This window comes from Ailuropoda melanoleuca, chromosome 2, assembly GCF_002007445.2.
Source record: "Ailuropoda melanoleuca isolate Jingjing chromosome 2, ASM200744v2, whole genome shotgun sequence".
NCBI classification, from domain to species: domain Eukaryota; kingdom Metazoa; phylum Chordata; class Mammalia; order Carnivora; family Ursidae; genus Ailuropoda; species Ailuropoda melanoleuca.
The window spans coordinates 191,474,991-191,501,332 of NC_048219.1; the positions used below are offsets into that span (position 1 = coordinate 191,474,991).

The 26,342-nt window shown below is 56.7% G+C and overlaps 2 long non-coding RNA genes across 4 annotated transcripts in view; one reads left to right on the forward strand and one right to left on the reverse strand.

Moving 5' to 3' along the window:
- The window catches only part of LOC117801155, a 19,615-nt gene extending 13,843 nt beyond the window's left edge, over nucleotides 1-5,772 (reverse strand). The window contains exon 1 of one of the 3 annotated variants that reach the window (XR_004623666.1): nucleotides 5,337-5,772. This is a non-coding gene — a long non-coding RNA (uncharacterized LOC117801155). Of the gene's footprint in view, nucleotides 1-1,100; nucleotides 1,488-5,336 lie in introns of those variants that run through there. The other 2 variants (XR_004623664.1, XR_004623665.1) reach the window with 2 other exon arrangements.
- The window catches only part of LOC117801156, a 35,608-nt gene that overhangs the window by 4,757 nt on the left and 4,509 nt on the right, over nucleotides 1-26,342 (forward strand). Inside the window, exon 2 of the long non-coding RNA XR_004623667.1 lies at nucleotides 15,473-15,551. This is a non-coding gene — a long non-coding RNA (uncharacterized LOC117801156). The remainder of the gene's footprint in view (nucleotides 1-15,472; nucleotides 15,552-26,342) is intronic.

The following is a 26,342-nucleotide window of genomic DNA, read 5'->3' on the forward strand; positions in this document are numbered from 1 at the left end:
ATCTCTATATTGTTAAAGTTTTTAAGACATAAAAAGACAAACAGAAACATAATAAATCCCATGGAAGCTGAGGACTTGGGAGACTGAGGGTGCAAGGCCTCAATTTGGATGAGGCATCTATTTCGCTATTAATTGATGAACTTGGCCCAGACTTCTAGCCCTAAATCTCAGGAGCTTCCACTGTAAGGGAGGAGTTATGCTGGCCCTGCCCTGTCTTAAACTGACCCAACTCTCATCAGTGAAAATACCTTTCTCATAGGCCTAAATAGGCTTGGGCAATTAAAATAAGGCAATTATTACCGGAGAAACTGCTACAGTAGGAAAAAAAAGAGGAATAAGAAGGCTTTTCCTCCTGACTCCCAAAAATGATCATGAGTCAGGTGACTTCTCCAAGATCACTAGAGGCCTACATTCTAGAGTTGGGGTGCTTTTCAGGCATCACCTAGTGAGGTCTCCTGGACCTCGAAGGGTCCTGCTGCCCCAAGGACAGCTGGGAAGCGGCACTCCCAAGGACCCCTCGGAGGCTCTGAACCTTTTCTATTTGCCAAACCAGAGCTGTTAATCAAGATGCCATAGGCCGCATGTAACTTGAACCAAACTTATCTTTAAGATTTTGAGACAGAGCGTGAGCATGAAGGGTGGGGAGGTGGAGATGAGCAAAGGGAGAAGCAGCAGGCAGGGAGCCCCACGCGGGGCTTGATCCCAGGGCACTAGGATTATGACCTCAGCAGAAGGCAGCCGCTTAACCAACTGAGCCACCCAGCCACCCCTAAACCAAACTTAAGACAGAGAAAAATACTGGCGGGAACCAGGCCAGTTTATTAAATAGTGGTTGTCTTGGAAGGTGGGTTTACTACTTTTCCTATTTTCCTTTAAGTGCTTTTGTGTATTTAACCTCTGTGCTTATTTCTCCATCTGTACCTGGTTAGGAAAATTATAGCACTTAAAACAGGGTCTGGTATGTAACTATTCAGTGAGCGATCCTGACTTCTTTCGAAATTTTCTGCTAAGAACATGTATTGTTTGTACTATGAAAAATACCTTTGTTAAGGTTGTATTATTGTTTTTTAACAAACATCCCTTAAGAGAAAAAAATTTACCTTTTCTGCATCAGTGTTCTCACTCCTTCCCAACCCACATTCCTAACCTGAAGTAGAAAGTTTCAAACTATTGTAATTTGCGGAGGTATCTATCTTTTCTTTTTTACATCACATTCCAAACTATGAAGATTTACATAGACCACCAGCTCCCGCGGTAAAGCGCGCAGACCCAGGAAAGAATTTTGCAGAGAGAAGGCCTCGAGGTTTCCCCGCGGCGAGTCGCACCCCAACCCACCGGGAGAGAAGCACCCAGTTCCGCCATTAGGGCGCGAGAGGGAAAATGGAGACGCCCGGCCCTCTTCGCGGAGGCCGGGAGCTCGGCGCCTGCGCGCTGCGCGCCCGCTCGGCCCCATCTCGGCTGGCGAGGGGGTTGCGAAGGTTGAGGAAGGGCGAGGGGAGGGGAAGGAGCGCCGCACAACGCCCCACCCGGCGCCCGAGCGCACTGTTCCGGCGAGCCCAGCTCCGGCCCCGGGAGTCCGCTCCAGGCCGCTCCGGACCACTAGCCGCTCCGAAAGTGCGGTCCGCGCTCCGTGCTTTCCCTCCAGCCCTTTGTGTCCCGGCGCGCGCCGGAGGGAACGCGGGAACGCGCGCAGTGCCGTGCGCCTGCGTGAGGGGGCGGGACGGCGCGCCCTGTCGGGAGTCGGGAGTGGGCGCTGCTCCTGGACACGCCGTCCCGCCCCGCCCCCAGCCGCCATTTCGTGCTCCGTCGCGCAGGGCCTCCGCATGATGGACGCCCGGAAGCCGGGACAACAAAGGCCCGAGCGCAAGGGCTGTTCGGCTTGCTCCTTTTTCCGCTGCTCGTGGGGCGAAGATGGCGCCCAGACGCGGAAGCTGTGCTCTAGTATGGGGAGAAATGGGTTCCTCTACCTCTTACGAGTGGGCCCGCGAGCTGGCCCGGGGGGGAAGGGGTTGGCATCCACGGCCTCGTGTGTGCACAACCTTGGGGTGTGCATCTTGCCGTGTGTGCGCAATCTCGGGATAGTGCATTCGTCCCAGTATGCCCAAACTTGTGTTTGCACCATCCGACATGCACGAACGGGTGGGTTTCCACGTTGTCCTGTGAGCATCATCTCGAGGATGCTTCCACCCGAGTATGCGCACATTTGTGTTTGCACCGACTGGCTACCTACACAGGTCCGTGTGTGCACGGACTCGTGTTTACACGAACCCGAGATGTGCACAGCTGCGTGGATTCATGAATCTGGTGTATGAACCAACCCATGTTTGCCCTGGGGTGTGTTTACCCTCCCGTGCAAGCTCAACCTCCCGCAGTCTAGAGCACCCGTGAAAACTATCACGTTTCTGACCTGCTTGGGATTCTTCTCCCCTTAACTGAGTTTACATGCAAAGCATAACCACCTGCCTGCTACTCTATGCTGTTCTTAACCTTTTTTCTATTCTTTCCTCCCAGTTCATTGCGTTCCTGTCGTGGCCTCCACTTTGCAATGGGGTCAGTCAGTGACAGTGACGGGCAGCCGGTGAGAGAAACAAAGAAATGGGCAGTAAAGGGCAACACGAAGGGAAGGAGGTCCCTGCCGCGCAAGATTAAGAAAAACTTCCTGGAGGAAGACATGAACCAAGACCAGGGCCTGGCTACAGAGGGAATCAGGGGAATCAGTTTCTCCTCAGGCCTGGGAACTTTGATCTAGGGGGCATTTAACAGGAGATGCCACCAAAGTCATATTTGAGAGAATGGAGTTGAAGCAGAAGAGGCCTATTTGTGGGGCACAGGGGACAACAGAATGGGGGAAGAGGCTCAGCAGGGAAGTGGCCTCCCCAGGGAGGGAATGGGGTAGAAAAGCAGGATGGGGGACTGTGGTCTCCCCAACTGTTTGCACTTCCTGCTGTTTCTAGCTCGTCTGTGTTGAGCACACCCCTCTCCCCAGCTCTGGGGAGACTCAGGCCCCAGCTCTGACCTGGCTGGGTGCCTGGGCAAGCACCTTTGTCCGTGGAGATGGAGGGAGATAACTGCCTTCGGAATACTGCAGGCACAGAGTATCCAGTACACGTGGGATGTTAGCATTTGTGCCGACTGACTTTAAAAGTTTCGTAGTCCCGCCCTCTGTGTCCTGTTACCAAAAAACCACCTCTTGGTGTGCCTTTCATATAGTTATGAATATTTTCTTGTTATGCTCGCTATTCCTAGGTACATTTTAAAGGCATAAAAGTACATCACCTCTGGGGCACTTGGGTGCCTCAGTCAGTTAAGTGTTTCTGCCTTTGGCTCAGGTCATGATCTCAGAGTCCTCGGATAGAACCCCACATGGTGCTCCCTGCTCAATGGGGAGCCTGCTTCTCTCTCTCCCTCTGCCCCACAACCCTCCCACCCACTCGTGCTCCTTCTCTCTCTCAAATAAATAATAAATCTTAAAAAAAAAAAAGTACATCACGTGATCTCTAACGTATCTCTCCACATTCCCATTGAGAACCCCTCTACAACAACCTCAAAACGTTATCATTGTACCCTTATTTGAATGTGTCTCATTATGGAGAATGGGCCACTTCATAGGACAGCCTTTTTGGTGAAACATGTTATATTTACCTTTATGAGGCCCAGATCTTTGCAATCTGAAATGAAGACTCTTTATTCTACCACCCAAGAGATACTTTCTGAGCATATGCTGTGTTAGGTTTGTGTTAAGGCTAGGCATATAGCAGTGAAGGGGAGCAAAATATACTACCCCAAAATATGCCTCTTTAGCATACTGATTATTTTAGGCTGGCTATTTTTCGGAAACAGACACAGGTGAAGCTATGAAAACTGAGAAGTTACCCTTTTGTAAGAGACATTTACATTTATAAGGGAAATCTCCATTTGTAGGGGTGTCTCCCTCACTGTACCAGGAAGGGGAGGATGATTCCTAAATCTCTGGAAACTCTTATCAATGGAAAAGACAACAATTTAAATCTACACAACAAACTTACACTTGTTTACTGTGCTTTGCTGGTAACCTTGCGTAATTGGCTCCCTACCCCCAGCGTCTTTTGTCTTTAACTGAAAATGATATTTAAGGCAATGGCTTTGGCCATTTTGGAGACTTAAGTTACTCATGTATACTTTTGTTCGTTTTTCTCTTCTTAACCTGTCTTGTATCAATTTAATTATTAGGCCAGCCAAAGAACCTAGAAGGGAGGAAGGGAAAACTTCAGGACCCCTGCAACAGCCAGACATAGTTCCTGCCTCTAGGAGGTCAGATCCAAATCGCAGGATGCCAGGGTTCAAGAGCAAATAGCTTCTTCACACCTGATATGATGCTGAAAGTCTATATAGTGTGGATGACAGCCCGCTGGGCTGTCCCTATGCATCCTGAATTAAAACTCTAAGGAGGGGATGCCTGGCTGGCTCTGTTGGTAGAGCACAAGACTCTTGATCTCTGGGTTGTAGGTTCGAGCCCCACGTTGGGTGCAGAGATTACTTAAAAATAAAATATCGTGGGGGGGGGACTCTAGGGAGCTGTGGAAGTGTGGACTGGATGGGTGCACAACCACCCGCCCCCACAGGGAGTGACCTTGTCAAACCCAGCCTCCCTCTCCCACATGCTGTCCACAGTTGTCCCAGTCCTGGGCATGGTCCACAGTCCTTGCTACTGGGGGTGGGGAGAACTGAGAGCATGATCAGGAGCACCAAGCACTTCATTTAGAAAGAACCATGAGGGGCCTTCCTCAGAAGGGGGCTTTGGGCTTGGAGGACCCCCTGGGTTTGCCTTTTGGGGGGGCATCTTGCTGAGCCCTCTTGGCAGCCACTTCTGGGCAGCCCTGCCTGCCTGGGAGGTGGGGCCTTGGGGATAAATGGTCGTTGTACCAGTGTCACTCAGGCAAGGTTGACACACCACCACTTTAATCTACCAGCAGGGCCGCAGGCTGGAACCTTCTAGGAAACCAAGCCTGAGATGTGATCTCAATCAAATCTGTGTAACCTGGAAGTAGGTGAGGTGGTCCCACGCCCTCTCCTCTGAACAGGCAGGTTGTACTGGATCACTGTTCTGCGTTTCACACTTTTCCCAAAACCAAGCATCTGGATGATACCGTTCTCCCCAAACGGCCCTTTCTTGTCGTATGCTCCAGATTCCAGCTCCCTGGCCTCCCAGCCCCTGAGCAGAGGGCCAGAACTGCCCCCTCTGAATGCTGTGCTGGGTGTGGAGTCAGTGCCCAGGAAACACCTGGTGGGGAATTTCTCTAGCTCCCAAGAGTAAACCACAGAGACCTAGAAGGCACCACCCTTGGGCAGCTTCTTACCTCCAAGGGTCACATTTAAGAGAGGAGGGGTCCTTGGAGAAATGAGACCGTTTGCAGGAGAATAAACGCCACCTTGTGCCTGCCGACTTCCTGCAGAGGTCTGTGGGTTTGTGCGGGGACTGTGTAAATAATTAAATGGAAAACTCCAGAAGGGAGGCTGTCCACGTGAGCTTGACCTTGCCTGCCAGCAAGCCGGTTATAAAATGTTTCCCCTCTAAGGAGTGACTGGGAGTCAGGATGCCTCGGTCACCATGCAGAGAAATAAGACATTGCTCTGGACTCCCCGGAGAGGGACAGCTGGCCTGAGTGTGCCAACTTCGAAAGGGCGGGAGGTATTTCTTCAGGGACACCAGCCCTCCAGGCCACCCCCGCGGCCCAGGTCTCAGACTCCAGGGTCTGAGATGGCAAAGCCAGGGTCCCGGTGGCCCCCCAGACGTGTCAGGCCTGCCCCCGCCCCCCGCACAGGGTAGCCCGGGTCCCTGTTGTCGGCCGGCGCTGGGGCGGAAGAAGGCTTCCGGCCGCGCCCACCCGGCCAGGCAGGGCGACCCCCTCGGGCCGCAGGGCCGCCCTCCTGCTCCGCCTCCCCTGCCCGCGGGCGGCTTCCTCCCGCCGGCGCCCGCCCCTGCCCTGCCCGTCCGGGAGACGGCGGGCGGGGAGGCAGGGAGGGAGGCGGGAGCGAGCGGGCCGCTGCCCAGAGGCCGCGCCGCCCAGGCGCAAACATTTCCTTATGTGGTGGCTCCACGGGGCCAGGGCGGCGCCCGGGGGGCTGCTGGGGACGGCGGACATGCCCGGGGCCTCGCGGCCACCCTGGCTCTCGGGCCGCTGCCGCGCGCGGGAACCGCGGCCTCATCTGGTGGACGAGACCAAGAGGGAAGGCCCCCTGCCCTGTTTGTCCCCCGGAGCGTGTCCGTCGTTCCCCTAGAAGGAAGTGGTCACTGCTTGTGGGCCATACCCTCTCTCCCCGAGTTCCCCTGCGTTTGTGGGAAGGTGGCCCTGGGCCGTGACGTTCAGGCCGAGACCTCTCAGGTCTGAAGGGGCCAGGGGTGGGCTGCCTGGCGGGCTGCTGGGTCCCCTCGCCGGGCCACCACCCGGGCCCCTCCCTGGCCCCTCCGCACAATGCAGCACCCTCATTCGCCTTGGGAGCTATATTTGGCCATGGAGGGATAACAGGGTGACTCATGGGAGGGATGGCCCAGGGGTGGGAAGTGGAGGAGCTGCTTCACTGGAGATGTCACGGCTTTCTGTTCCAAGCGGGCTCCAGGCTCTAGCCCTCCAAGAGAGCTTGGCATCGAAACTTGGGGCCCACGGGCTGCCTTCCTGCTTTAAGGGCAGGTCTCCAGAGCCTGATTAGTGCGCCCCCGGCTCTGATACGCCCCCACTCGAGCTTTTGAGGTGTCTGCTCTGACCCCCTGAACTGTCCTGGATTCTCAGGCCAGTATCCCTGCCAATTACAACCTTTGAGCAAACTTTAACATCAGGTAGGGCAGGTTCCCTATGGGATATTTTTTAAGTGGGGCTTTTAGCAAGAAGTTTGCTACCCTAGTGAATCTCTAATTGGTCTAATTTCAGAGAGTATAATTTGAGGCTGCATCTGAGAGGTAATCCTGGTCTGGGAGGCCTTTGCATGCAGCACCCCCTCCACCAGGCTGAAGGAGAAGAAACTCTGCTTGGCTCCCAGCCCTCCCCACCAGCTTCCCCGAGACTCCCATTCCTCCTCCTGCAGCCCCTAGATTCCTGGCTCCCTGGGGTCTGTCCTTGAGTCATGGGGAACTCATGCCCAAGCTGCCTTCCCGTGCCCTGCCCTTACTACCCAACACCAGAAAATCATTTCCAGCCTCAGAGTCCCCCTCAGCCCTAGCCCACTCACCCATCCTTGTTCAGAGGGACAGAAGGATTCCAGCCGCCCCCCTCGTTCAAAAACCACTCTTCTATAAAATATAAGATTCCAGAAACTGAAGTAAAGAATCCTGTCAAGGGCGCCTGGCTGGCTTGGTCGGTAGAGTGTGCAACTCTTGATATCAGAGTTGTAAGTTTGAGTCCCACATTGGGTGTAGAGATTACTTAAAAATAAAATCTTGAGAAAAAAAAAAGATAAGAAAAGAAAGAATGAATCCTGTGAGGAAGAGCACAATGATCATCCTTGCCCAGTGCGCTGAAACAGTACGTCAGTGGATAGACTGTTGGGTTTTAAGATTCTCTTTTCACACTGGGGAGAGGCCCCAAAGAATCTGGAGGAGGAAGATGGGGAAATGGACGCTCAAAAGCAGGAGACACTCTGTAATCCATACACTAATAAAGTGGCCAAATCTTCGAGTAAGAAGGGGTCACAGTGGTCCTCTCTCTCACTGCAACAACCTTAAACTGCCTATTTATTTGCCAGAGAGAGCGAGAGAGAAAGCGCGCACGCACACAAGCAGGGAAAGCAGCAGGCAGAGGGAGAAGCAGGCTCCCTGCTGAGCAGGGGGCCATGCGGGACTTGATCCCAGGACCCCGGGATCATGACCTGAGCCGAAGGCAGACACTTAACCGACCGAGCCACCCAGGCGCCCAGGTGTGTTCTGTCTCATATAGAATTGAAATCTGCTTTTTTTAACGTCCATCTCCATGGTCCTTGTTTGTCTGTCCACGCATTCTGTGATGGCAGGGTCCCAGGCTCCCAGGAGCCATGTTCAGTGAATGTGTCCTCGGAATGAACAATGAAATAACAATGAATGTTCACCCAAGTGTCATCCACTCTGGGATAAGCCACACCAGCTTCTCCCACCATTCCACATATGACACTGTTTCTAGAACACTCCTCGTTCTTCCCACTCAGCTCCACATCCAGGTTCTAAGCAGTAGCATGTTCTGTGCTACCTGACCCTGCGAGACCTTGTTAGTGCCCCCTGCGGCTGCATCTCTCTCAAAGGCTGGTCCTTTGTGTGGCACAGCTGGAACTTTATTGTATTTTTTAAAAAATATTTATTTTATAGAGTGAGGGTGTGAGCTCGTGAGCATGAGCTGGAGGGGGTGAAGGAGAGGGAAAGAGAATCTCAAGCCGACTCCACGCTGAGCACAGAGCCCAACCGATGTGGGGCTCAATCCCGTGACCCTGAGATCATGACCTGAGCCAAAACCAAGAGTCTGGCCAAAACCAACTGAGCCACCCAGGCACCCCCACAGCTGGAACTTTAACTTTCACAATTTTACCAAAGAGGAGGGCTCCTTGTTGCATATGACAATAGTGTCATGGCCTGGGATGGGCCCTTGATGCCAACTGGCATCCCAGGAGGTTGGGCTGGGTGATGGGTAGAGATCCTGATTGTGGGCAAAGAAGATGCAGAATATGCCCTTTGCTCAGCAAGCAAATCTGGCTTTAGGGGCTCTCACCAAGACCCCCAACTAAGACCAGTCATCGGGAGGTCCCTGACCATGGTTGTTGGAGCCCCATAAGGCCCCAGGGCTCCCAGATTCTGTGGCTCGGCTTTGCCCTCCCACAAAGCTGCCTAGGTGCAGGGTAGCGGTTACCACATGGCTGTGGGTTAATCCGTGTTTGATGGCTGACTCCTGGATGCCCTGCAGTCAGGGAGACATCCTAGGCAGTGTCCACTTTGGACACCTGTGCCTCCCCATCCCCTTTGCAGTTTGGGGCCAGGGCAAACTCACACCTCTTGCCATCAGTTTGTGGATCTGATGAGGGGTGGTGAGAGGAGGCTGTGGCCCTGAGGCTGCCTCCCATGGACTGGAAGTCTAGCTGGGATCAGGCCTGGCCTCAAGTTGCGGACCAAAGGCCAGTAGAAGGTGAAGTCCACCAAGTACACCCAGGAAGGACCGGGGGCCTCTGGCCAGAGAGGTGTTCCTCTCCTGGAGGGACTTTATGCTACACAGAGTGTCCACTCTCCGAAATGACCCACAGGCATCATTCCAGGTGGTCGTGTGCTCCATGGGGTGGTGCAGTGGTGGGAGCTCTGGCAGGGCCAGGCCAGTGGGGGGAGGGGCAGGAGGTGGGGGAGGGTCCTTGCTCCTGCTTTATCCCATGGCAGGATCATCGTGACGGAGAGGAAACCCCAGAAACCAACAAGGTCAGTGTGGGGCGGGGGGCGAAAGAAGATAGCATTCCCCCGAGTCTGAGAAGGAAAGGAAAGCGCAAGAGAGCCCGTGGGATGGTGCTTCTCCTGGTCCTTGGGTGCTACGGGCTCTCAGCTCTGTCCTGGCAGAGGCCAGTAGGGCACTGGCTTGGCTGGCCTAGCTCCAGGAGGACACCAGCTTGGCCCCTCTACTGCAGAGCTCACTGGGTGGCCCAGGTGTGCCAAGAAGAGCAGGACCCACACGCAGACCCCACCCTCACAGTCCTTGCCCTCCACCCGGCTCCAGCACACACCTTCACTCTGTCCCCACTGTCCCCACTGTGCTGGCTCTGAGTAGGGGCAAGTGCCTCCCTCCCTGCTCCCTGACAGGCAGGCTCAGGTCCTGCCCCAGGCCTTAGAGAGCCTGAGAGGGCCTCCTGAATGCCCTTGTGGTCTGTCTAAGGGTCTGAGGCAGGCTTCATGTGTAGGGAAAGAGGCCTGGGTGGGTTCTCAGGGGCAGGGGTGAACTCCCGCTCTCACCCGAGCTGGCTGCATGACCTTGGGCCGCTCACTGTGCTCCTTGGCCCTCAGTCCTCAAATCCCAGCTTCGCTAGCCAATGTGTAATTGTTCTGATTCTCAGAGAATAGACCATATGAGCCTTTCCTAAGTGGGAAGGAGCAGCGAGGAGAAGGTCAAGGCCAGAGCCTGGGTGTAAAATGCAAATGAGAACTCAAATATGTAAATCAGTCAACATTTGTTCCTTCTCTTCAGGCCCATGAGACCCGGATGCTCCCCAGAGTGCTTGTGGCCTGACCTTTGGGTGTCCTCACAGAGAGGAGCAGGCTGGGCACCTGTGAGGGCACCGTGGCATTCACGTGCTGGGGATAGGGCCCTGGCTGGAAGCCAGGCTTCCTCTGCCTGAGCCAGGGCCCTTGGTCCTCTGTCCAATGGAAGGCACAGCTTTCTGCCCCTCTGCGATGATCACTGGTCCCACAGACTATTGGTGGCATCTACCTTTCCCCGGGGCTCGGGAAGGAATGTCTTTCAGTCTGGGGCTGAGTTGGCCCTGTGGGTCTGGTGGCTGATATGGGAAAGACCTCTGAGGAGCCGACTGGCCACCCACTATAACTGGGACAGTTGTGGCTCTGGCCAGGGGTCTCTGTAGGTCAGGCCCCTGAGGCTCTTTCTTGTATGAAATAGCTTGGGGTAAGAGGGTACCGAATTTGGGACCCTGCCGCAAAGGATGGCACTCAAATGATGCTGATGAGGGTGACACCAGCATGGGGGGAGGGGAGGCTGTTCTCTGAGGCTGCTGGCCAGCAGGCAGCTGGGCCACTGGGGCCCTGGGGAGACCCAGATGTTGTCTCTTTTCAGCTCACTGCTTCCCAAGGTGGGAGGGGAGACACCGGGGAGGCCACAAGGAGGAGCCAAGGGGCCCCCAGGGTTTACTAAGGAGCAGTCAGGGAGGGCGGCCATCTGTTCCCCAGGTTGCAGGCTTCAGGGAGCAGAATGGGCCACCAGGAGGGGCTTCCCAGAACTGGCCTACAGGGCCACCCTCCAGCATCACTCCTCCAGAAGTGGGTTACAGGGGGTCCTGATGGGGGTGCTGAGTAGATAGAGGAAGAGATAGGACTTTGGTTGGGAGGGGGACAGGAGGCCTGTAAAAGAGGGTCAGTTCGCAAGGGAAGATGGGAGGGTCTACCCCCCCCCAGCCCCGTTCATCTCTCTGCCTGCCTGCCATAGTGCACCAAAAAGGCCTCAGACCTAGACCACCTGGCAATTTCAAAGCCCTTTCAGGCCCTGGACAAGGACAGAGGGTCCCCATTTTACTGAAACTCTTGTTTTTTACCAAAATCTATGAATCTCAGTTTTTGAGGGTCCTTGGAGTTCCCCTGAAGAGCTGGATGAGAGCCTCAGGAAGGAGACATAGGAGAGGGGTTACAGCCCTGGGAGACTGTCTTTGGGCACTGTTCCCCCAGGGCTCTCACATCTGATCCCCACCACCCCAGCCCTGAGCCAGCTGGAAAGCCCTACTCCCTCCTGGTCCCCCTCCCTCCACTCGGCTCCCTCTCCCTACCATCCCAGTCCCAAAGCAAAGAGAGCCCCTCCTGCAGGACATCCTACTTCCTGCCTCTGTCACCTGCAAACAGCTCAGATTCCCCTCCCCAATGAGGAAGCCGAGGTGGCTCCAAGCCACTCTGCACTGGTTCTGGGCACCTGACTCCACATTTATTCGCCGCTTTGGATCCTTCCCATCGACACTGAAGCTACCAAGTCCCTCCATGGTAACCCGAGGGCCCTGAGCCCACTGCCCCCTGGCTCCCTTTCCTCACAGCCACCCTCTTGAAAGAGATGTCCACGCCTGGCTCCACTTCCTCCTCCCTTCCTCAATCCTCAGCCCATGGCCACCCTGAAACCACAAAGGGTGTCTCCGCACTGCCATGTCCAGCTCACCATCCTCCTTTCTCTGCTCCCACCAGAGTTCACCTCTCTCCCCATCCAGTCCTGCTGGCAGGTACCTCTGTCTGCCTGGGTCTCAGAGCTGGAATTCTCCCTCCAGAAGTGGCAGAGGGCAGGGAGGACAGGGTGCAGAGGAGGGCACTGGTTCAAATAGGCCTCCCTGCCGAACAGCTGGGTGGCCTCGGGCAAGTTCCCTCACCCTCTGTGCCTCAGCTTCCTCAGCCGGCAAGTGGGGAGGGCAACGTGGCAGTGACTTCCCGGGTCTTGTGAGAATCTGGAAGCACATGCCCTCCCTTAGGGCAGGCTGTCCAGGGCCAGATAACCAAGAAGTTTCACAGAGGGCTTCTCAGGGCTTCAGGCAGTTTGGATGACTTGGGAATCCCAGCACTTCGAGAGGCCAAACACACGTACACACCTGAGCATCACTCTTCCTGAGCATAGGGTGGGTGGGAACATTCTGAGGGGCTCAGTCATTTGCCCAGAATTCCCTGTTCTGCCACTGCTGCCACTGCTCCCAGCACACCCAGCTCCAGAGGCCCCTGGGGCAGAAGGGCTGGAGACTGGCAACGGATGGGTTAACTCCTGGCCCGGCTCCTGGATGAGATGCTTCTCAGGGCATGGGACACCCCCCCCCCACTCTCCCAGGCTGTCCCCAGTCCCCAAAGCAGCCGGCACCCCTTCCCTTTCCACACATCCCCCTCCACTCCCTCTTTTCCCAGAGTGACAGAGGGCTCCCCCAGGTGGCCACACGTGCCAAGGCTAGAAGCTGGGGAGCCTGTCTGCAAGGACTCGCTTCAGACATTGTACCCCTTTAGCCCCATCAGTACATCTGCCTGGCCAGACCAGGTGTCCCAATCTGAGGGTGGGAAAATGAGGTCACCCGCCAGCGTGCTCCTGTACGCATGAAACAAGCAGTGTGTGCGGTCTAGGGATGTCAGGTATCCTTAGCCAGCCTATGGCAGTTGCTAGCAGCCATTGTGAACACCCTTGGAGAACTCTCTGCAGGGCCTGGCCCAACCCTCTGCCTTGTGCGGTGGGTCAGAGGACAGAGAGACATGGGGACGGGAAGCAGAACACAGAGGCCCTGCTAGAAGCCAAAAACATAGCAGCACCAGTAATCACCGCCATTTATCACCTGCCTTCTGCATGCCAGTCACCATGCCCTGGCTTTCCATCTCCTTCATTTACTTCTCACAACAACCTGGGAAATAGGCACAATGACCACCACTGAGCAGAGGAGGAACCTGGGGCCCAGGGAAGGTAGATCCCTCATCTAAAATGCCCCAGCGGGGCCATACCTGAACCTGAACTCAGGCATGTCTGACTCCAATTTCTCGCTCTTAGGCAAGCCTGCTTGGGCATGGGAAGATGATCGGGCAAAACAGCTAGGAGAGACACAGGTACACCCGTGAGATGCTCACGAGTGCGGATGTGCACGTCGGGAGCACACACAGCCGGTGCTCTGGCGGAAGCAAGTGGAACTATGACATTGGAGTCTCACGGGCACAGGGAATGTGGCGTGTGAGTGAGGGAGAAGCAAACCGGCTCCCCTCCAAGGTGCACACACAGGCCCAGAGTGGCCCGATACCTGGCGATGTGTTCAAGAAGACTCAGACTTTGGGAACTGGTCTTTCGAGAACACGGACACCTGGACACCATGGTGTTCACTAAAATCCAGAAAGTTCCAGTGACAGGTGGCAGCATCCCTTCAGCTCCCGGGCGGGCTGAGGCTCAGTATTCTCAGTCCACACAAGTTCCAGAGCTAGCCACACACAAGCAAGGGACACATACATGAATGTGGGCTTGGTCACACACACCCCCCCACACACAGACATACATCTTCTGAAAACAGAAACTGCTGTTGCCATGTGTAGACACAGTTGAACTCTCAGCCTCAGGGGCGATAGTCCAGCTCACGCTGACAAATACACAGAACTCTCAGAGAGAAGAGGAAGGAATGTCGAGCTGGCCAGGGGGCTGGAAGTCCCTGCGGCCCCATTGACACAAGGGGCCTGAGCCCTGGGATTAACGTGGGTTACAGAGTGTCCTCAGGCAGCCTCCTCTACCTTCCCAGGCCTTGAAACGCTCTTCCGCCCTCCCATTTTAAAGGCTGGGCCAAGGCCTCGAATGCCCATGATGGCCACAAGGGGGCGCAGGAGCACTGACTAATCCCTTCAACCCAGCCTCCTCCCAGAACCCTCATTCACTGATTCCTAAATATGTAGTAAGCACCCGTTCTCTGCCAGGTGAGAGAACATGGAGAGTGGAGGGGGAGGGGAAAGATGGTTAGGGCAAGGGAAGAGGCACTTACCTATGCCTCAGTGGGACTGGAGGTTAGAGGGCGAAGATTTGGTTGGAGAGGCAGGGTCAAAAATAACAGCTAGAATGTACTGAGCACCAACTGTGCTCCAAACTCTTCTAGATTTTGATGTGCATTAGCTCCTGTAATCCATAACTGTGTGAATTCGGTTCTCCCATTATTCCACTTTCAATGTGGGTATTGTGGGTGCAGTACGGCAGGCATGATAGTCACTTCATAGAGTTGCTGTAAGGATTAAATGGATCAGTACGAGTATGTGCAAAGCACTTGGAACACTGCCCACTTGTTATCCCCAGTTGTGGGAACACATCCCCATTTTACAGATGAGGAAACCAAGGCACAGTTAACAAGGAATGGCCTTGGGGGTACCTGGGTAGTTCAGTCACTTCAGTGTCCACTCTTGATCTCAGCTCAGGTCTTGATCTCAGGGTTGTGAATTCAAGTCCCGCATTGGGTGTGGAGCCTACTTAATTCAAAACAAAACAAAACAAAACAAAACAAGGAATGGCCTCAGGATTCAATCATGAGCAGGCTGGTTCCAGAGTGTGGGCTTACCCACTTATTAGACCCCCTGGTAGGTCCTATCAGGGAGTCCTGGGGGTAGTGGGGAGCCACTAGAGAATTTTGGTAGGGAAGGAATAAGACTTAGTTTACTTTTCATGCTGGCTGTAGGGGGTGCAGCCTGATGGCAAGGTGACACTGGTCATGTGGAGGCTATCACCATGGTCCCACCACGGTCCCAGGATGGCAGTGGGGGGGTAGAAAGAAGACAGATAAGACACATTTGAGGGACATTAAGGAAGCAGCCTGAAGGGTCTTGGTGACCAATTTTGTGTCAGAGCTGGGCGGGGGGAGCAGAGAATGGGGAAGCAGAGTTGGGAGAGGGTAGGACCATGTGGGGCATCTGAAGGGAGAAATCTGTAGGCCCCTGGCCTGCCCTCTGGTCTTGACCTGGGAGAAGGCTCCACACCCTCAGACCTGTACATAAAAAAGAGCCACCCCCAGATTCCTCTGCCCCATCTTTCCTGGAGAGCCTGGGGATGTGTGAGGCCAGAAACCCTAAACTCTGGCTCCCTTCTGTTCAGGGACTAGGGGGCTCTGGACTCCATGGGGATGGCACTTTGCTATCCAGGATGCTGTTCTCTGCCATCCAACTTGGCATCCTGGCCCTTGTCCACGGGGCAGGACCGGGGAGCCTCACCCACCCTCTCTGGCTGCCTATTGCCCATCACGGGACAGGATGAAAACATCCCCTCCTCTCCCACACACACTTTGAGGCTTCAGTCTCACAAAGCTCTCTCTTCTACAGGATCTCATTTAATCCTCACAACAACCTGGGAGCAGATCCTTATTACCCTGGCTGCACAACTGCAGGAGCCACCTCAGAGGTAAGGGGCTTGCCCTGGGTCACATTGCTTGTGCCTGGGCCTCCCCTCTGCCAGGACTTTGGCTGTAAATTGTCAGCTTCTGCGGGGTCCACTTCCAGCCCCACTGGCTCTTGGTGGCCATCTTGGGGAGATGGAGGTCCCTACACCCCCCAGCTTAGGTTTCCGTGCAGAGCCCAGAATGGGGCTGAGAGAGGGGCATGGTTTGAAGTCACCAGGGCTTCCCTGGGAGAACACAGTCCAGCGTCAGTCCCAGCTAGGGAAACCAGGAAAGGAGGGGAACTAGGTGGGTGGGGGAGAGCTTCCCAAAGGGTGGGGGTGGAGTGGGACGTGTCTAGGCAGGCAAGTGGGGACAAAGAGGCTGCCAGGTGTGCAGCCAGCCCCAGCCGCCAGCCCAGATTCAAACGGGGCTGAGGCTGTGATTGGTGGCCCGGGTCCCTCGCCCCACCCCTTCTCTCTCACCTCCCAGGCAGCTGAGAAAGAGGGATGGGGTTGAGAAGGCCCCTCATCATGTAAGTCCTTAAGCACGAAACCTGGCCTGGCTGGCAGTGAACTCAATTAACTACCTCTCCTACTCCAAGCCCTGCCAGGACCCTGTCTGGAATTCTGGCGCCACCATCAGACCGTGACTCTCCGAGCTGCCAGGTTTGGGTAGACCGGGCTTCAGGTCATCCACCCACCCCTCTTCTGGGGCGTCCTCCAGCCCGCGCCCTCCTCCACTCCTTCTACCCCTAGCCAGTCCTGAGTGTCTCCTGTTCCCTGACTCCCTCTCCCAGTCCAGCCATGAGGCCCCGGCCAGGCTCCCGCGAGGAGCGGCTTCCTGTGCCCTATCCCATTTCCACGTGGGCAACCTGGCCCTCCCGTGCTCGGGAACCTTGCCCTCCGGGCCTCCCCTCCGGGCGCTGGTGAGGGCCCGGTGTTCGGACCCTCGGGAACCCGCTCGCAGCTGGGCGGGGGCGGGGCTGGGGACAGCGAAGTGCACAGGTTGTCTGGCTCCGCGGAGTGCCAGTCGAGGGGGGCTGGGCGGGAATCCAACTCCGGCCTGCGCCCCGCCCCTGGCGCAGATGGCGGGGGCACAGGCGGGTCCCGGGCGGCGGAACCGGCTCCGGTTTCGGGCGCGAGGGGCGGGGCGGGCGCGAGGGGCCCGCTGAGGCCGCGGCCAATGACCGCCCGGCCGGGACTCTCCCTCGCGCCCCAGCCACCAATCCCCCCCGCCCGGCGCGGCCCCCGCCGCGGTGCTCCAGGCCTCCAGCCCTGCGACTTCCGCCCGCGCGGACCGGGTCGTGTGCATGCGCCCGTGTACTTGGTGTGTGCGCGCGCATGTGTGCAGGGCCCACCCCCGCCCGCCCCCGGGACACTCCGTGCCGCCGCCGGGCATAGGCCTGCGGGTGGCCTTGCACGCTCGTGTGCCCGAAGCTGCCTCAGGGAAGCTCTTTCGAGAGGCTGAACTTTGGCCACGGGCAGGGGCTACGCGTGAGCACCGGGGCCTGGGCAGTGGTCCAGCTCAGGCTGCAACTTTCCTTACACGGCCGTGGTTTTCCTCACACTCTCATGCTTCCGTGCTTGCTGCCTCAGATACATCCACCTGACTAACTCGAAGTCTTCTTTCCAGGCTTATCTTGGGGGTTGCTTTCTTTTCGGTACCCTTGGGAGTCGCAGGTGCCTCTGGTGTCCCCCACTCACGCAGCACGTAGTCCCCTCTGGTCTGGGTTTCTGGCATCTGCAGCAGCGAGGCTCCGAGGGACTCAGACTCAGTAACCCCAAAGCCTGGCAGAGCTCAGTGCTCCATGCATGTCCACTCCAGGGACAGCAACAAGCTGTCATCCCAAATACTTCCACAGTCACACACCACCTTCAGGCCTAATCTTGGTTCCACTTGAGACTGAGGCTTGTCATTTCAGGCCTGTTATAAGGATTAAAATAGCTAAAATCTTTGAAGAACAGAGTGACTGCCTGTAAGAAGCCACCACACCCACTCAGGCAGGCCACTGCCCCTGCCATACCATGGACTTGCCCTCCCGGAGCCCTTGCCACTGACAAGTTTCCAAATCCGGTGGATACTTCTCCCCCACCTCCTCCCCCTTCCCCCCACCTCCCTGCCACAGTGCCCTCCCTTGACCTCTGAGCCTTCTGTTCAGGACTCCATCCTCAATTCCCTTCTCCCCTTTTTCCATCTTCGGTGAGCTCATCTACCCCCAAACCTCTACCTGCCCTGCGGCAACCAGTCTCCCGGCTCCCCAGAAACCCCCACCTGGGTATCCCTCAAACCTCTCAAACCCAATTTGTCTCAAACTCGAGGTCCTAATCCTAACACACCTGCTCCTGTATTTGTATCACCGTTGCCAAGGCTGGAGACTTGGGCGTCATCCTTACCCCTCTGGCCCACCATCTACTGTGACCAAGTCTGTGCTTCCAGATCTGGCTGCCCCGCTGCCCTCGGGCCAGCACCTTGGCCCACACCCTTCTACTTTTTGCCTGTTCTCCTCATCAGCCTCCTTGCTCTCTGCCTCTACAGTCTACAGGGCTTGCTGCTTGCAAAGTTCTTTCTCCCACTGTCCTCAGCATCTAGTCCCAACTCCTGGTTATAACTGAAAGGGCCCTGCCATCTGGCCCTGTCTGCCTTCCCATCTCAGCCCCAGGCACCAGGCCACAGAATTACTTCAGTTGAAGCCCTTGACATAGGTTAGAACGTTGGGAGTCAGTCTGCATTCCCAGGGCCCCCTAATGGAAATGGTGCCAGGCAGTAGGACCATCAGAGGAACAGCTAAGTCTGGGAGGTGAACTGGCTCAGCAAACAGGCTCTGCAAACAGACTCTACAAACAGGCTCTGCAAATAGGCACACCTGGGTTTGGGTCTTGGCTCTGCACTTGCCCACTCTGTGACTTTGCTGTTTCTCATCCTCTCTGGCTCTCGTGTCATGTTCCAGATGAGCTTAATATTGCATCTTTGAAGGGCTAGAGGAGAACTTAGGACCCAGGGCCAAGAGTGGCCAGGGGCTGCCTCCCCTCTCAGGTTCTCCCCAGAGCCTCAGCATCTAAATTACCTGGAAGGAAAGGCAGGGCCTGAGATGGAAAAGCCATTTGGGAGGCATTGGGGAGGAGGGAAGGGGCAGGGGGGAGGGGAGGCCGACAAAAGAGACCAGCTGCTGTTTGCACACAAACCCCAAGTTGATAATGAGTGGAGGGGAGGGGGGCGGGGCGGGGAAATGTCTTGGCAGAAGCCTCTGCCAGCTGAAGTGTCTGCCCAGAATCATTGTGCCCCTCCCTCCACCCCCCCACACACACTCTGGGCCTTCGCCACTCACACCCAGCAGTACATCTGCTCCTACGACTGCAGCAGGGGAGGGCAGGAAGGACCCAGTCTTGGTGATCTGGCCCCTTCAGCCCCAGGCTCAAATCCTCCCCCTCGGGCCACACACATCCTGAGAGCTGCCCCAGGGAAGCCCACAGGAAAGGCCGGAGCCTAATGGAGCCCAAGGGCGTCTGAGGACTTGGAGCAGGCCCAGACTCCCAGTCTCTGAGTGCCTGGTCAAAATGAAGGCCCTCGGAGAAGCTCTGAGGAACTGGAACTTTGGAGAAGAGAGGAGGCTCCCAGATGTGCGGCCCGGAAGAGTCCTCTACCCCTGGGGCCTACCCCACAGGAATAAGGGTGGGGGTAGGGGGAGGCCCAGGGGCTCACATCAGCCTCTTGGCCCCCAGAAAAGCCAGGAAGATTCCTGGGTGGCCCATCAGACAGGATGCAGGTAAACAAGGAAGACCAGCCAGGACCCTGGGTGTCAGGAGTGGGAATTCCCACCACCCTTTGGTCACCCACGCCAGGACAGTGGTGGAAGAGCTTCCTCTCCTGTGGCCCCAGGGCCCTGTTCTATATATGCCCATCCCTCCCGGCCCCCAGGGTCGGGCTGGCCTGTTGGCGTCTTCCCTGGGCAAAGAGTCGCCCGTGCCCACGGCCGCTCCTGCCGTGTGGGCTGTGGGTGCAGCTGACAGGAGGGTATGCTACCGCTGCCGCTGTGTGCTAGCCTAGCAACTGCTCCCAGGGGCAGGGAAAGGCAGCACCAGGAGGGGATGGCAGCTCCAGTGCACTCCCCTCCGCCTGCTGCCTCCTCTTTTCCCTCGATGCTCGAGCTCCTGGCCAACACCTGCTCCAGAAGAGGGTCAGCCTTCCGCCAGACTCTAAGGACAGAGGCCAGACCGTGGCAAACCGCACATCTCAGGCCTGGGGCTTCTGTGGGCCAGTGCCTAGGTAGCCTGGGGCTGAGCTTTGCACAAGCAGCAGGGAGGAAACCTTCACCAAGTGGCCACAAGCCCTGGGCCAGAGCATAGCGGTGGGGACTGCCCTTCACTTTCCTTCTCAGCAGCTCACCTCTCCCTCTTTCCAGGCCAGAGTGGGATTGGGTGCAGTGGGAGGGAAGAGAGGGCAGGCCAAGGAGGCAGGAGAGCTGGGCAAAGGCTTGGAGACCAGGATGATAGGGGACCAGGAGCAGAGTTTCACAGTGAGGAGGAACCATGGGGCTGGGTGACAGAGGGGCCTTAAATACCAAGGTGACAGGGGTTTATCTGGAATCTGTTGGAGCCACAGAAGATGCTGAGCAAGGAACAAGATGGATAGGGCAGTGGAGAGGTCACGGCCACACACCAGTGAATGGTGACCAGGTGTGTCTGGATGCGGGACAGCTGTGGCCTGCAGTAGGGATAACACCAGGGGCCCTGGGGTCAGACAGGTCCAGGTTCCAGTCCAAACCTGGAGCCTCTCTGGGACTCAGCTCTCTCAGCTGTAATTTGGGGGCAACATAAGACCTCCCTGTGGGTCTGTTGGGAGGGTTGGATGATGGGATGCATGCAGGAACTCTCCGAAAAGTGCACTATTGTCACTAGTGGGGAAAAAGAGTGGTTGGAATGGAGGCTCCGGTTCCTGAGACACAGGGCGGCCTCCATGTGGTCAGAGGGGCACACTGGTGACACTTCCCTTCCTGGTGCGTGTGGGCGGAGCAGCGGTGTATACGGCAAGAATGGCGGTGGGTTCTGGAAGGGCGATGGCTATGTAGCGGGAGTCTAGAATACGGGATGTGCCCTGAGCCCGAGCTCAGCCTGAGAGGGCATGTGGGTAGGCAAGAACGAGGGCTGTTGGAGCGGTGGCCTGCAGGGACACACCACTTGGAGGGTCTCCAGGGCTCCCATGTAAGGGCTGGATAGAGTCAAGTTGGGGCCAAGAAGCCAGCACCCCCACAGGGCTGTAGACAGTGCAGGGGGCTTGCCATGAAAAGGCCACTGGAGTTTAGAAAAAGTAAAGCGGTGCTTCTCCCATCGGCAGTTGTGTGTGCCCACTGTGTCGAGCCCAAATGATTGTGTGTTCAGGGAAGTGTTCCCTCAGCTTGATTTCACGAGTAGAGGACTGGCCTCGGCAGGGGGCTTCAGCAGCACCAGGTCCTCAGGCTGGAGAATGCCCACTTAAGACCCTGAGGCCAGGGCCGAGGAGGCCGGCCTGGTGCCACCCTGAGAGGGGACCAGGCTGGCTGGGGCCCAAGGCCTTACCCAGCCTACCCTCCCGGGCCCGGGCCACAGAGGAGGCATTGATGGCAAAAGAGGCGCCCCGAGGCTGCTGCAGCTGGCGTGGCGTGGGCCTCGCTGGGCCTCGCAGAGGGAGCAGTATGTTTCCTGCAGCACCCAGGCCTCCGCCGGGCCCCAGGGCACAGCGTCTGAGCAGCTGCGGTCAGTGCGGGTGCCCTGCACATCCTTGTCCCCAGGAACTTCTGTGTAGCAACAGCTCTGATCAGGGCCCGCACACCCCCAGGAGGAAAAACCACGGGCCTTCCTTCCCAAGTGGGGGCAGGAGGCAGAGAGCTCCCATGCACCCTCAAGCTGCACAGTGTCTCTGCCCTGGCCAGACTTCTTCAGGGACACTGTCCCCCCAACATACACAGCAGGCAGAATCTGGGCACCTGGGCCTGCCCCCGCCCCGGCCTGGCTTTTCCCCACTGGACTCCCAGTGAACCTTTCCTTTGGTGTGCCCTCACTTCCCTCTCTGATTCTCTGCTCTCTCTGCCCCAAGGCCTCTGCTCGGGCTTGCCTCCTCCATGGAGCATTCTGGGATTGCTCCAGGCAAAGTTAGACCCTCACAGGCCTAAATCTCTGATACGGGTGTCATCTTATTCATCAGGCTAGAACGTAACTGTTCACACGCAAAGCTCCCCAGCAATGGAACTCGGCTCGAGATCCTCCTCTCTTTCTCCTCATAGGCACAGAATAAACATCAGAGTGGCCAGTGGCCAACTCTGCCCCTCCCAGCCTCCCGCCGCTGCCCGCGTGAGCTGGCCGCCCCGGGGACCACCTGACCGGGTTGTTTTCCGCTGAGCGGTCGCAGGCCCCGCAACTCTGCCGGCGAAAGCCCGGCTCCATTCACACTCCGCACACCCGGGGCCCAGGCGGATATGCGCATTTACACACACACACACACACACGCACACAGCCATGTGCACACTCAGACACACATCACAAACACAAACACAGACGTGCACACGTACAAACGCACACATTGATAGGCGCTCGCACAGACACAGATATGCACACGCATGCATGCCACACACAGGCACCCACAGACACACTCACAGACCCGTACGGACGCTCGCACCCACGGGTAGCACGCTCCGCCAGGCCTCGGGGTCAGGAGGAGGAGCTGCGGATCCCGGCGCCCACAGCCACCTCCTTCCGCCTGGAGCCACCAGGCCAGCAGAGGGCGCCCGAGGCCCCTTCCCTCCAGGCCCAGCCGCCAAGGGAGGGGGAGCATGTGGTCGCCACCCTCCCTCCCAAGCCAGGTCCCCTTTGTTCCCCAGCCCCAGAGGAGGCCACTGCGCTTGGGGACCGCTTAGCCACAGAGTCCTCGGGGCCCTGCTTTGTCTCGCTCCTCTTGGCCCTGGGGACGAGCTGGGGGGCCGTGGAGCACAGCACAGGGATGGCAGCCACCACAAGAAGGGAGAGCTAGCCCATCATCCAGGCCCAGTAGGCAGGACCATGCACCCCCCGGGGCCCTCACAGGCTTGAAGCTCTTCCCCTCTTCCCACTACCTGTCCAAGAGTCTGTTAACATGTTGTCTCCTGGGAGGGGGACCCTGACCCCTGAAATGGAGGCTAGGACTCCAAAAGCAAGCCCTTCAATCCTCCCCTTTCACCAGTGCTCAGCTCTTCTGGCCCTATTGAGCACACTGGTGAGGACTTTGATTCTGTAAAGACAGAAGCCTGAGGAATTCCCAGCCCCCAACCCTGAAACCCAGAGTCCTGGAGCTGTGCGATGCAGAGGTTACACCTGGGAGTCGTTGAAGACCTGCCTCTGCTGCCTACAAGTTAAAGGCCTTGGGCCAGTGATCCATGCCTCAGTTTTCTCATCTGTAAAATGGGTATTCTTAACAGTCACTACCTTGCAGGTGTATGCAAGGACAAACAAGGTAGCACACGCAGACCCCTGGCTTGGGCTGGGCACCCGGTACGTGGACGTTGGGTTTTATCCCTGTTGTGATTACTGTGTGCTGAGCCCTTTTCTGGCTGAGCCTTTGAGTCAGCGTTTGGACCCCAGCAGAGAGCCACACAGTAGGTGCTCACTAAACCCTGGGGCATGAACACCATAGGGGTCAGCCTGGGAACACCACACCTACACCATCAGCAAACAGCATGCGTCAGGGAGAGCCGGGCAAGATGCCAGGCCTTGTTTTCCAAGTGGTTTGTTTCTCGGGGACTTGAATGTCTATTCCTGGTGGGGCCGAGCTCGCAGCCTGGCCTTGTGCCTTGGCTGAATGAGGTTCCTCTTCCTCCTTCTCCCAGGACAGGAGGACTCGGCTGGCCCTCCCAGTCCACTCCCTTCAACCTGGTTCTTGGTTGTCCCACCGTAATTAGGATCTTTGGAGCTCAGGAGGGGGAGTCTGTGCCTCATCTTCCCCCCCCAGACTCAGGCTGGTCCAGGATGGAGGTCTCCCCATCGTTGGGGGCATTGCTGTCCCTCCTGAAGGCAGGTGGGGAGCCCTGGCCAAGCCTATGTCAGGGGTGGGCCCTCTTGTCCCCTGCCACCTGGCCCCTTGCTTAGTGGTCAGCTGTGCATGGGGCTCAGCAGGGCCCAGGCAGGCTGCTCTTGTCATTAGCGGCCCAGCCTCACTCCAAGTGAATTAGCTAGTCCTCCGGGAGCGAGTGCTGAGGCCTGCAGGCTCCTGGCACTGGCCAGTGATTCATTCACCACAGCCTCACCCCCACCAGAGGCCAGTGGTGTCCCTGCCCCCAGACCACTGGCCTGGCTGGCGGCCGGGGAACAGGAGGCTGGTGCCCAGAGCAGCCCTGGCTGCCCGTCCATCTGCCCCCATCATCCTATTAATCAGGCTGTTGCCTGCTCCCTCGGGTCGTGCTTGCCTCCATCCGCCCACCCCTTCCTCACGCAGGCCTGGTGGCCCTGGACCTGTGCCCAGCCCTGCTTCCGCCAACCTGGCCGCCCCGCCAGGCTCTGTCTCCCTTTCCCTTCATCCCCTGGGCCCCTTGAGTGACCCCAGGGAGGCTCCCTCATCCTCCTTCCCTCTCCCTCTTTGCCTTCCTGCCCCCCTCAACTGAAGCCCTGGGATTCACTTAACCAGTCTTGATGAAAAACAGAGGCTCTGCCCATGCGTAAGAAGTTCCCAGTAACTGCCTGGGGCTGGGCCCTGCCAGCCTCGGGCTGGTCTTGGCTTTAGGACTCACTTGGATGAGGAAGGCACCACCTTGGTCTCCACCAGGAAAGCCCTGAGGAGCCCACACACATCTCTCCGATGCCACTCCATCCCTCATTCTCATTTACTCAATAGGAGATAGGTGTTCAGAAATAGCTGTTGATGAATGAACGAATGAATGCCCTTCCCCACAGCAAAGAGTGACTTCTGTTCATCAACTCCTGTGACTCACATCTTCTCCTATCTCTGGCTTGAAAACTGTCCCATTGCCCCTACAGAGTGGAAAGCACCTCTGTTTCGTGGCCAGAAAACATGAATTCCGGCGCTGGCCTATGTCTCTGAGCTGTGCCTTTAAGTCTCTGAGCCAACAGGTCCTCTTGGTCATGTTGGGCCGACCCTCCCCTCCCCCCACCCAGGCTGGCTTTGAACCTTAGAAGCGTTTTATTTTGTTCAAGGAAAACAGGGCATAGAGATACGACCCAAATGGTAGCCATGAGAGGACTCCGCTCAAAGTGCTCTTCCTGGGGGGCCTCCCTGGCACATATGTGTGCCATTTGCCCTGTATTGTTCTCTAAGCCTTGATGGTTGCTCTGTAATTGCTTTCACACGGCTTCATCATAATAAATAGCATCTGCAGAGCAGTTCACAGTTTACAAACTGTAACTTTTTCCTCATCCCCTTCCCACCTTTACAAAAGGAAACTTGGAGGCTCAGAGAAGTTAATAGATTTCTCTAAGACCACACAGGAAGGGTGAGGCAGAGCTCACCTCTCTCCAGCCTATGGAGCCTGCTGGTCCCTAGCTCACTGTGTCCCTGGTTCCAGGCAAGGGAGGAGGGAGGCACGGGGTAGGAGCTCGGCAGGAGTCAGGGATGTTGCCTGGGGTCTGATGGCTGATGGGGGGGGGTGGGCACTTCCCAGGCAGGCTGGGCGCATGGGTGTCGGCGTGGGATTGTGAGATCATCTGTGTGTGCAGGTGTTTGGGTAGAGACAAGGTGATCCCCGAAGGGGGCTTTTGGAGGTATCATGTCTCTCAGAGTGGGATGTAGGACTAGGTTATTTCCATAATCGCTTTCTGTTTTTATTTTATTGATTTATTATTTCTATTTAAGTAGGCTCCATGCCCAACGTGGGACTTGAACTCATGACCCTAAGATCAAGAGAGGCATACTCTACTGAGCCCCCTCCCCTTCCTTTTTTAGGCTTAGGTGACTCAGAAACTTTCAGAAAAAGACGAGTCCAAATGAAATGCCTCCATTGGAACTGAAGTTCCATTATCAGCCAGATCAGCAGCATTATTAGCTGTTTGTTTGACTTGCTTATTTTGTTCCATCAGAACACTGAGACATGAGGGAGGACATGGGCCTGTCCCAGAGGTGCAGTGAGGTGAGGATGGGGGATGGGGGATGGGGACAGCGCAGCAAGCAGCCACAGAGGGTCCGCTCTGCAGCTCTGCTCCAGGAAAGTAAATGGGGCCCTGGGAGCTGTCAGCAGGGAAGGTCTGGATCCATCTGGAGCAGCACTGCTCATCATCTTTGTCTTTTTTTTTTTTTTTAAGATTTTTATTTATTAGAGAGAGCGCGCAGGAGGTGCAGAAGGAGAAGCAGACTCCTCGCTGTGCAGGGAGCCAAACTCGGGGCTCAATCCCAGGATCCTGGGATCATGACCTGAGCTGAAGGCAGATGCTTAACTGACTGAGCCACCCAGATGCCCCTGCTCATCGTCTTTGAAGTCCCAGCTCAGAGGATGCTTCCTCCGGGAAGCCCTCCATAACTGTTTAGACAGAGCTGATATCTGCTGTCTCCTCTGGTTCCCCCTGCTCTGGCCCTTGGATCTTCCTGACTGTGCCTGCCTCTCCTACTGGGTGGTAAGCAGGGCAGGGAGCCTCTGTGTGTGGGGGGGCAAGGTTCGTGCGTGTATCTGCTTACATTTGGGAAGGTTAGAAAAATACAGGAAAGTACAAAGGAGAATGAAGCAAACACCCATGCACCTGCAGGGACTGGCTTGGTGCCCCAGCCCCTAGATGGGAAGGAGGCTTCCATGACCGCTGCCAGTCCAGGCACACACGCTCAGGTCTGCACACACATGAACACACATGCGTGGCCTGCACTCACTAGAC